Source organism: Eulemur rufifrons, chromosome 15, assembly GCF_041146395.1.
Source record: "Eulemur rufifrons isolate Redbay chromosome 15, OSU_ERuf_1, whole genome shotgun sequence".
Lineage (NCBI taxonomy): Eukaryota > Metazoa > Chordata > Mammalia > Primates > Lemuridae > Eulemur > Eulemur rufifrons.
Genome location: NC_090997.1, coordinates 20,781,997 through 20,793,525, shown reverse-complemented (window position 1 = coordinate 20,793,525; position 11,529 = coordinate 20,781,997). Strand labels below are relative to the sequence as shown.

At 41.5% G+C, this 11,529-nt stretch overlaps 1 pseudogene; it reads left to right on the top strand.

Moving 5' to 3' along the window:
- The first annotated feature begins 702 nt into the window (after positions 1–702).
- On the top strand, positions 703–9,149 carry LOC138395943 (transportin-1-like; annotated as a pseudogene).
- Positions 9,150–11,529: the final 2,380 nt, after the last annotated feature.

Genomic DNA, 11,529 nt, shown 5'->3' with positions numbered 1-11,529 from the left:
TTAAAGACCTGTCAAGGGTAATTTAGCAAGAACAAACCACGGAATGAAGTTACATTTGAAAAAGTATTTTGTTGATTTCTACATCAGCAGTGACCTCATCCACCTACTCTGTGAAAGACCACAAAAGTTTTAAATAAACTCCCCAAATGCTGAGCTGTGTCTTCCCTCATCCTTTTATCCCAGCCTCTGAATTTTAATGACATCAGGTGAGTAATGCTATCATCTGTTTAGACGTCTAACGAGGTCACCCTTTACAGGCACCAGAAGAGTGAAACTGGACTTTAAACATTATTTAGGGTTTCTCTAAATATCTGGGTATGCTACTGACTCCCAAACAAGCCTGGAGATTGATGGAGATAATTTTAATGGGGTTAGGGGTGGGTGGGAAGGAGAAGGTTGGCAGGGAAGGAAGAGGCAGATTGAAAATGATTTTTTAAAAAATCCTGGTCTCTATCTGGAATTCTTTCCGAGCTCTCAACTCCCCAGGAGCAACTATAGGGGAAACATGGGTTAAACTTAAGGGACACCCTAGGAGTTAATCCTTCAGGGTACAGGGTGAAAGCAAGCAGGAATTCTAAAAATAATGCCTTCTCCTTCAAAACTGAAGCAGTCTGCAAGAAGCAGAATTGGAGAGCTTATTAGCTTGACTCCTTTGCCCTCTGCAGCTGATGTTCCCACTTTAAAACCTGGCACAGTCCTAAAATGGGAGTCAGCTCTGCAAAGATAAAAAGAATTGAGGACACCGAAGAACTTTTATCAGGTGAGTTAGGCGACACAAAACTAACTTGCAATTGCACGTTGCGTTAGGGCCAGCTCCAAACTCTGCATTCCTGTTGCTATGCACAAAGGGAACCCGAAAGGAAGCAGTCAGACAAGAGTGTTGTTGTCAACCTTCCTCTCCTTAACCTCTCTGTCATTTTGCGGTATCAGTTCCTTTGGGAGGAACAAGGCAAGAGGGAAGGTTGCCAAGGCATTCGATCCTATGTACACGTCAATGTCGTTTTCTGTGCCCTTGAAGCAAAAGAGGCCTTTGCTACCCATCCCATTTCCTCCTGAGAAGCTTGCCGTGCAGTCCAACAACAAACCTTTTCAGCAACAAACCTCTTCAACAAACCCTGCAAATTGTTTTGATTCATAGTTCTAACCCCCTGACTGGTGTTAAGTGATAAATCCCTTCTTCTTTTTCTCTTCTCCTTTCCTAGTCTTTCTGCTCTCAAACATTTTTGAGCCCTGTACTAGATACTAGAGATACAGAGAAGACCAGAACATTCTCTGCCCTCGAATTATTCTCAGTCTAATGAAGGAGACAGGAACTGGGGTCTGAAAACTTTGAGCGTAATGCCATTTGTAACAGAGTTCCAGCTCATATTGGAAGTGGAACTTACGTCTCCTGACTCATACCGAAGGCCTCTGTGCTCGACACCACAGCAGAACATGGGCTGTCTGTAAGTGGGTGAATTCCATTAATAACTAGATTCATCATTTCAGAAAAGGCTACTCGGGCCAAGATAGCAGAATTTCAAGTACTAACTCATCTTCCGCCTCCACCCCCTTTTTTAAAGAACGACCTTATCTGAATGAATTTGTGCGCCCACCACTAGGGAGGTAGCCCAAGAACTCAGGCCTTTCTTACTGAGTGGTTTGGAGCACGCACAAGGACATCCCCTCCTTCTTCAAAGGGCTCCCTCCTGGCACTGTCACTAGCAGTGTGAATTTGGGCAAGATTCTTAAATTTTCTGAGCCTCAGGTCTCACATCTGTGACGTAAGGCTAATACTTCCTTCCTCATGGCATTGTGATGTTAAAAATGAGATCCGGGGACATGGTGTGGGTGTAATAAATAGGAGTGGTTGTTATTGACACAGAGATGGTCTGCCATCTCTTCTTCTTTCAAGCCCCCTTCCTGAGGAAGAGGAAGAGAGAAGGCCTGGCTAGCAAGGGTGGCTCTCTGGAGGGTGGCAGGGCTTGCAGGTGTTGTGGCTGGTGATGCGGTAGAAGCAGAGGTTCAGGTCTTCCAGGAAATTCTCCCATTTTGATACAACATAGTGTCCTGCTGCAGCTGGGCATTTTTCTTTTGTTTTTTTTTTAAGAGATGAAGTCTCACTCTGTCTACCCAGGCTGAAGTACAATGGCAGGACCTCAGCCTCCCGAGTAGCTGGGATAATAGGCATGCACCACCTCACCCATGCAGCTGGGCTTCTGGGAGTAGGCATATAGCAACCCCAGGAAATTAGAGTTGAAGTGGTGGGTGCCAGAGACCAGGAGAGGTACCAGAGAGATGAGAAGTTCACATGTTTATAGATAAGTTGGTGACACCAGAGAATGTATTGGGTTATGTTTATTTAATTCGCTTATGAGCTACTCTCAAATCTTTTTGCTTTCAGATGTTACAAATTCATCCCACACTGCAGCCATGAATCTCAAATAGACCTACTGTCTCTCATCTCAACTCTACTGTCAGCTGTCAGACCTCTTCCCCTTTCCCCACTCTTCCTTAGGGCTCCAAAAATGGTTCTAGAAAGCACAGTTTGAAAACCACTGCTGTGATACAATGTTGGGAATCTTGTCCACATGCCAAAGCTCAAACATCACTTCTATTTTAGCTTAAGATCACTTCCTTTTTTATATTTTTATTTTTATTTTATTTTATTTTTTTTGAGACAGAGTCTCACTCTGTTGCCCAGGCTAGAGTGCCATGGCATCAGCCTAGCTCACAGCAACCTCAAACTCCTGGGCTCAAGGGATCCTCCTGTCTCAGCCTCCCGAGTAGCTGGGACTACAGGCATGTGCCACCACGCCTGGCTAATTTTTCTATATATATACATTTTAGCTGTCCATATAATTTCTTTCTATTTTTAGTAGAGACGGGGTCTCACTCTTGCTCAGGCTGGTCTTGAACTCCTGACCTCGAGCGATACTCCCGCCTCGGCCTCCCAGAGTGCTAGGATTATAGGCGTGAGCCACCGCGCCCGGCCAAGATGTTTCCTTGATGTTTTGGTCAACTATTGTTGTATGACAAACTATGTAAAATGTAGTGGCTCAAAACAACAACCATAGTATCTGCCTGAGATTCTATGAGACAGGAAGTCAGGCACAGCTCAGCCGGGCACTTCTGCTCCTTGTGGGGTGAGCTGAGGTCATTGACTCAGCTGCATTTATCTGGTGGCTGGGCCCGGCCGGAAGATGAAAGAAGGCTTCACTCCCATGTCTGGTACTTAGGTAGTCCTCTAGGTGGCCTTTCTCTTTGCACACATCTTAACTGCTCTTCCTCACAGCATGGTGGCCGTAGGGTGGTCACTCAGTCTTTACCTGGCAACGGACTTCCAAAGGAAAACATTCTGAGCAGCAAAGGCAGGAACTAGAGATCTCACAAGCTGCCTCCTCAAAAGTGACACAGCCTCACTTATTCAGTTGGCCAAGTCACAGGAGAAGCCTAGATTCAAAGGGAGGGTAGATAGAACCCCTCTCTCCACGGGAGGAGGAGCAAAGAATTTACAGCCATCTTTAATCTATTACAGCCACAGCAGACTTGCCTGACTCCCGTTTAAGTCACAGACCTGTTACAGTCTCTCTTTGCCTCCTTGATGTCTGCTCCATGACATTTATCACAAGTGAGTTACGTGTTGAGCTGTCTTGCTCACAAGAACCTTATCTCCAATGAGGGCAGCACAGGAGGTGAATCTGAACTGTATCCCCAGTGCCTGAGCTGGGGCCTCATGCATCGTAGGCTCTCAAAAAATATGTTTGAGAATAGGATAAAAACCTTATCAGGAGAGCGAAAAAAACTCACTTAGGGAAAAGTCAGAATAACATAAAATAGTTCACAGGTATAGTTCTTTGGAGGAAAAAAAAAAAATGAGACCGTGCACCAAGCCTTTGAAATCCTTCTTGATAGTAAATCTCTCATTAATCATCTAGGAATCTCATACTTCCTGTTGCTTCTACCATGGAGGAAAACACCTGGTATGTTCTGCCCAAGCACCTCTGTGCACTGTTCAGAAGTCTCTACCTATCCATTTTTTGTTTGTAATTGTGGTAAAATACACACAACATAAATTTACCATCTTAACCATTTTTTAAGTGTGCAGTTCGATAGTGTTAAGTATTCACATTGTCGTGCAGCTAATCTTCCAAACCTTTTCATCTCACAAAACTGAAACTCTACATTCAATCACTCTAAATATCTCACATAAGTGAAATCATACAGTACTCGTCTTTTGTCTCCCATCCAAGTACTAACCAGGCCCAACCCTACTTACCTTCTGAGATCAGACGAGATTGGGCACGTCCAGGGTGGTATGGCCATAGAGATATACTGGTCTTTTGTGACTGGCTTATTTCACTTAGCACAATGTCCTCAAGGTTCATTGATGTCATTGCATGTGACAGGATTTCCTTCCTTGTTAAGATTAAGTAATATTCAGAAGTAGCTATATTTTTTAGCTATTTTTAAAATTTTATTTATTTTTTATTTCAGCATATTATGGGAGTACAAATGTTTAGGTTATGTTTATTGCATTTGCCCCTCTGAGTCAGAGCTTCAAGGGTGTCCATCCCCCAGACGGTGCGCATCACACTCATTATGTGTGTATCTACCCATCCCTTCCTCCCTCCTCCCTTCTGCCTGACACCCGAGGAATGTTATTCCTATATGTGCACTTAGGTGTTGATCAGTTAAAACCAATTTGATGGTGAGTACATGTGGTGCTTATTTTTCCATTCTTGGGATACTTCACTTAGTAGAATGGGTTCCAGCTCTATCCAGGATAATACAAGAGGTGCTATATCACCATTGTTTTTTGAGGCTGAGCAGAACTCCACAGTATACATATACCACATTTTATTAATATGCTCATGTATTGATGAGCACTTGGGTTGTTTCCACATCTTTGTAATTGTGAATTGTGCTGCTATAAACATTCGAGTGCAGATGTCTTTTTTATAGAATGTCTTTTGTTCTTTTGGGTAGATGCGCAGTAATGGGATTGCTGGATCAAATGGTAGTTCCACTTGTATGCCTTTGAGGTATCTGCATGTTGCTTTCCACAGAGGTTGCACTAGTTTGCAGTCCCACCAGTAGTGTATGAGTGTTCCTATCTCTCCGCATCCAATGCCAACATTTATTGTTTGGGGACTTTTTGATAAAGGCCATTCTCAAATTTTGAAATTAAAGGCATCTATTCTAAAAAGACCTAAGAATGGCAATGCCTAGAAACATTGAACTTATCTACCCACACACACTAGGAAGCCTCGTTCTTGAGTATGACCACTAACATGGGTATTACCTTCTTTAATCCACTCAAGGACCCTAAACTGTGACAAAATTGATCTGTATTTGGCAGCAAAATGCCTTCCTTGGAGATGAGTGGTAGCCTACGATCAGGACAAATTGCACAATTTGCAGAGCTGAGTACAAAATGAAAACACAGGTCCCCATGCAACTGCACAGATTGTGCGTCCCAGAAGCTGGCACTGCCTGTACTAAAAGTGCTTCCCCAGAAAAATACTGCCTTGTAATTTCTGCCTATGTCTGAAACCCTGATTTTTTTTTTAACCACTAAGCTGAATATCCTTGAAATTTATCAAAGTGGTACCCTAATACTGCCCTATTAGGAAATCCCTGTTGAGGGCCTGTTCTTGTGAGTTTTATCTTACCTAAAGGGAGTTGAAATAGCACAGGATTGGTGCCTGTGCCCTATCTCCAAGGGAGCCTGGGAGAATTCCACAAACATTTTCTGGTTTACTTAGATTTTTTATTATGGTTGGCAGCTAAATTTATCAAGTGCCTTTTAATTATCTATTCATATGATTAATGGGTTTTCTCCTATAATCTAACGATGTAATGCATTTTAATAAAGGATTTCCTGAAATATACATCTTTTCATTCAAAAGTTATAATTTAAATGGTCATATGGTATTAATCTTTTGCTCTAATACTGTATTTATTACATAATACTTAGGATTCTTTTATTTATATTTGTAAGTATGATTGGTCTATAGTTTCTTTTCTGGTTCTCTAGCAGGTTTTACTATTAATTACGTTGCTTTATAAGATGAATTAGGGGCACTTTTTTCTGTGATCTGGAACAGTTTAGATAATATTGGAATTTTCTATTCTTTAAAGGGTTTTAAAGTTTTTTACATGGTAGATCTCTAAATACCTTTTCAGTCTCTTTAATGGTAATTAGTTATTTTATGTGTCTCCTTGGGGCAACATTTGAAACTTACGTTTTTCAAAGTGGTAATTTCCTTTAGGTTTTCTGATTTCTTTCTGTGAGATTGAATGTTATAGTTGCTTATAATTTCTTTAATCACTTCAGGGTCTGTGATTATATGTATCCTTTTTTTATCCAACTTCCGTATTTTTACTTCCTTCTCTCCTTTTAAAAAAAAGAAATTAGAGCAGTAGACGCTGGCAGCCGCTGCTAGGGGCAGTTCCTCTGACTTTCACTGTCCGATACTTCCTTCGGGCCACCCCAGGCAGCAAACCAAGACGGAGTATGAGTGGAAACCCGACGAGCAAGGACTTCAGCAAATCCTGCAGCTGTTGAAGGAGTCCCAGTCCCCAGACACCATCCAGAGAACCGTGTAGCAAAAAGTGGAACAACTCAATCAATATCCAGATTTTAACAACGACTTGATTTTACAAAATTAAAATCTGAAGATGAACCTACGAGATCATGGAGTGGTCTCATCTTGAAGGATAATGTGAAAGCACATTTTCAGAACTTCCCAAATGGTGTAACAGACTTTATTAAAAGTGACCGTTTAAATAATATTGGTGACTCCTCTCCTCTGATTAGAGCCAAGGTTGATATTTTGATTACAACCATAGCCTCCATGGGAGAATTGCAGCATTGGCCTGACTTCGTACCAAAACTCTGCAGCCTGTTGGATTCTGAAGATTACGACACCTGTGAGGGAGCGTTTGCTGCCCTTCAGAAGATAACGTGAAGATCCTGCTGAGATTTTAGATAGTGATGTTTTAGATCGTCCTCTCAACATCATGATTCCCAAGTTTTTGCAGTTCTTCAAGCACAGTAGTCCAAAAATAAGGTCTCATGCTGTTGCATGTGTCAATCAGTTTATCATCCGCAGGACTCAAGCTCTGATGTTGCACATTGATTCTTTTATTGAGAATCTGTTTGCACTGGCTGGTGAGGAAGAACCAGAGGTACGGAAACATGTGTGCGGGGAGCTTGTGATGTTGCTTGAAGTTCAAATGGATCGCCTGCTTCCTCACATGCATAATATAGTTGAGTACCTGCTACAGAGGACTCAAGATGAAGAGGAAAATGTGGCTTTAGAAGCCTGTGAATTTTGGCTAACTTTAGCTGAGCAACCAATATGCAAAGATGTACTCATAAGGCATCTTCCTAAGTTAATTCCCGTGTTAGTGAATGGCACGAAGTACTCAGATATAGATATTATCCTGCTTAAGGGTGATGTTGAAGAAGATGAAAGAATTGATGCTAGTGAACAGGATAGAAGGCTACATTTTCACTGATCAAGGACGGTGGCTCAGCAGCATGGTGAAGATGGAATTGAAGAGGAAGATGATGATGATGACGAAATGGATGATGACGATACAATTTCTGACTGGGATCTAAGAAAATGTTCCGCTGCTGCCCTAGATGTTCTCGCAAATGTGTATCCTGATGAGCTACTGCTGCATATTTTGCCCCTTTTGAAAGAATTGCTTTTTCATCGTGAATGGGCTGTTAAAGAATCAGGCATGTTGGCATTCGGAGCAATTGCTGAAGGCGGCATGCAAGGCGCGATTCCATACCTGCCCAAGCTCATTCCCCACCTTATTCAGTGCCTCTCTGATAAAAAGGCTTTTGTGCGTTCCATAACGTGCTGGACTCTTAGCCGCTATGCGCACTGGGTAGTCAGCCAGCCACCGGACACGCACCTGAAGCCATTAATGACGGAACTGCTAAAGCGCATGCTGGATAGCAACAAGAGAGTACAAGAAGCTGCCTGCAGTGCCTTTGCTACCCTAGAAGAGGAGGCCTGTGCAGAACTTGTTCCTTACCTTGCTTATATACTTGATACCCTGGTCTTCGCGTTTAGCAAATACCAACATAAGAACCTGCTCATTCTCTGTGATGCCATAGGAACATTAGCAAATTTAGTAGGACATCATTTAAACAAACCAGAATACATTCAGATGATAATGCCTCCACTGATCCAGAAATGGAATATGTTAAAGGATGAAGATAAAGATCTCTTCCCTTTATTTGAGTGCCTGTCTTTGGTTGCCACAGCCATGCAGTCTGGCTTCCTTCCATACCGCGAACCTGTGTATCAGCGTTGTGTAGACCTAGTACAGAAGACTCTTGCACAAGCCGTGCTGAACAATGCTCAACCTGATCAACACGAGGCTCCAGATAAAGATTTTATGATAGTGGCTCTTTGATTTACTGAGTGGCCTGGCTGAAGGACTTGGAGGCAACATTGAGCAGCTGGTAGCCCGAAGTAACATCCTAACATTAATGTATGCAGGATAAAATGCCAGAAGTTCAACAGAGTTCTTTTGCCCTGTTAGGTGACCTGACGAAAGCTTGCTTTTAGCATGTTAAGCCTTGTATAGCTAATTTCGTGCCAATATTGGGAACCAACCTAAATCCAGAGTTCATTTCAGTCTGCAACCATGCCACATGGGCAGTTGGAGAAATCTCCGTTCAAATGGGTATAGAGATGCAGCCTCATATTCCTATGGTGTTGCACCAGCTTGTAGAAACCATTAACAGACCCAACACACCGAAGACATTGTTAGAGAATACAGCAATAGCAATTGGTCATATTGGTTATGTTTGTCCTCGAGAGGTGGCCCCCATGCTACAGCAGTTTATAAGACCTTGGTGCACCTCTCCGAGAAACATAAGAGACAATGAGGAAAAGGATACCGCATTCCGTGGGATTTGTACCATGATCAGTATGAATCCCAGTGGCGTAACCCAAGATTTTATATTTTTTTGTGATGCAGTTGCATCATGGATTAACCCAAAAGATGATCTCAGAGACATGTTCTATAAGATCCTTCATGGATTTAAAAATCAAGTTGGAGATGAAAATTGGAGGCATTTCTCTGACCAGTATCCTATTCCCTTAAAAGGGCATCTGGCAGCTTTTTATGGTGTTTAATCTAATACACTTAAGCTGCAGTCCCCAAATTAGGAGTCCTTCAGTCTTGGAGACTATGAGGGAACCTCTGCACCCAGGGAAAATATTGCCCTTTACAGGGGGGAAGGGTAAACCAGTAGGGAATATAGTACAATCCCATCCCTACTGGGAGGGCCGGGAGGGAGGTGTGGCCGTCACTGTATTAAGTCGATGTTGGGAAACGTTTTAACATCTGGAGCTTTTGTGGGTGGAAATCTGTCTCCAAGTACAACTCCGCACTGGATGTGAAGAAGCAAAAAAAATCTGTTCAGTCTGCTCACACAACAGTACATTCTGGAATATATGGGGAACTGTACCAAAACAAGAACCATGTAAATGATACATAGGGATAAGAAAGAGGAAAAATTCCTTAGTGCACAATAAAGGAAACCCAAGGGGGTTACAAACAGTAAAGAAGCTTTTTTTTAATTTAAAGATTTTTCTATAAATTTTCCCACATGACGGGGCCTTGTTTTGCATGCTGATGAAGAACTATACAAACAAAACTAATAGAATTAAAATCAGCTTGCCTTCCTATAGTAGAAGCGGGTTCTTGGAAGTTACAATTTAAGGTACCCCCCCAAAAATGTTGGAAATAAAACAAAACAAATTTAAACAATGAAGCACCCTGTGAAATGCCAAATGAGTCACTCCTTTTACCTTTGTGGGGTAGGCAGGGAGGGAAGAATAAATGGGGTTGGGCATATCGAACTAAAGATGACATCTTAATTTTGCATTAAACATTAATGTAGTGGATATAATTTGATGGTTGTACTTCATTAGATTTAATTTCTAGGCCAAGTTGTTATTATTATTATTATTTTTTGAGGCAGAGTCTCGCTCTTTTGCCCTGGCTAGAGTGCCGTGGCGTCAGCCTAGCTCACAGCAACCTCAAACTCCTGGGTTCAAGCAATCCTCCTGCCTCAGCCTCCCGAGTAGCTGGGACTACAGGCATGCGCCACCATGCCCAGCTAATTTTTTCTATATAGTTTTAGTTTTCCAGCTAATTTGTCTCTATTTTTAGTAGAGACGGGCTCTTGCTCTTGCTCAGGCTGGTCTCAAACTCCTGGGCTCAAACGATCCACGCACCTCGGCCTCCCAGAGTGGTAGGATTACAGGCATGAGCCACCGCGCCTGGCCCCAGTTGTTATTTTTAAAGTGCCGTTTAAGGTTCAGGCATGCATTCTGGCTCATAGTGATTGAAAGTAATTTAAATTAGTGGGAAAGTAGCATGCTTGTATCACACAGAATGAGGTTGGTATTCATTTACCTATGTTGCGCCAGTTTGTGTTGCAGTTTACCAATTCAATATAGCCCTGCATTTAAAATTCCTTTTTAAGATTTGTGAAGAATTTTATTTTTATTAAGAATATAGATATATAAAGTACTGTAGTTTACAGCTAGGCCTTGAAATATCTTTTTTAGGATCTGTTAGGAATAAGATTGATATTGTATTGTGTGTAACCTGCACAATGTGGAAAGCTGATATACCTGTGCAAAATCTTTGCCTCTGTGCAGCGTGATGAGCTTTCTGCGTGGTTATATACTGCTAATGATTTTATCCAAACTTCTAAAATTTAAATTACATGGTAAAAGATCTGTAAAAAGGCTGCATAAATGTTAGTTGGCACATAAAGACAATTGTAAAAGTTGAAAAATGATTGCTATATTTCAATGTTTGTTCCCACTCAACATATTGCCTTCTAAGCTTTCTTTTTTCTTTCCTTCTTTTTTTTTTTTTTTTTGTTCAAAGCGCGATCTTAAAGATAAGTTTAAGTTAATGGATGTAATACAGGGTTCCTACACTGCACTGGCGCATGTTGGTGGCCCTCTGTGCCCTAGGTATATGCACACAGGGTGCAAGTTGAAAGCTACAGAGTGAAAGTTGGTTTGGATCCTCTTCATTTCATTTGTTTAGCTTTTCTGTTATTTTTCTCTACTTACATGTGTTTCTGTGAATAAATCCTTGTTAAGTTAACCCTTTACTTTTCCTTCCATGTGTATTTTCTTATATACTGTGAATGTGAAACCTAACTGGTTCACTTGATCTTGTGTCCATTTGAAATTGCAAGTCTTTATTAATTTGGATTGCCTGAACAGTGTATCCCATGATGATGCAGGAAAATGGAGAGATTTTTCTTTTTAACTCTGCTGGTCAGAGATGAAGCCATGTCTTTCCATTTTCCAATGCTGCATATTTACTCTGCAGCAAAAATATTAAGCCATAATGGCCTTTTTATATTTTAGTTTGTCACCTTTACATTGCAGAATAAATACTGAATAACCATTAAAAAATTAATCCAGCTCAGGAAAAATTTCTCTCTCTTATTTATCTTTTCAAATAATTGGTTTTAATATTTTT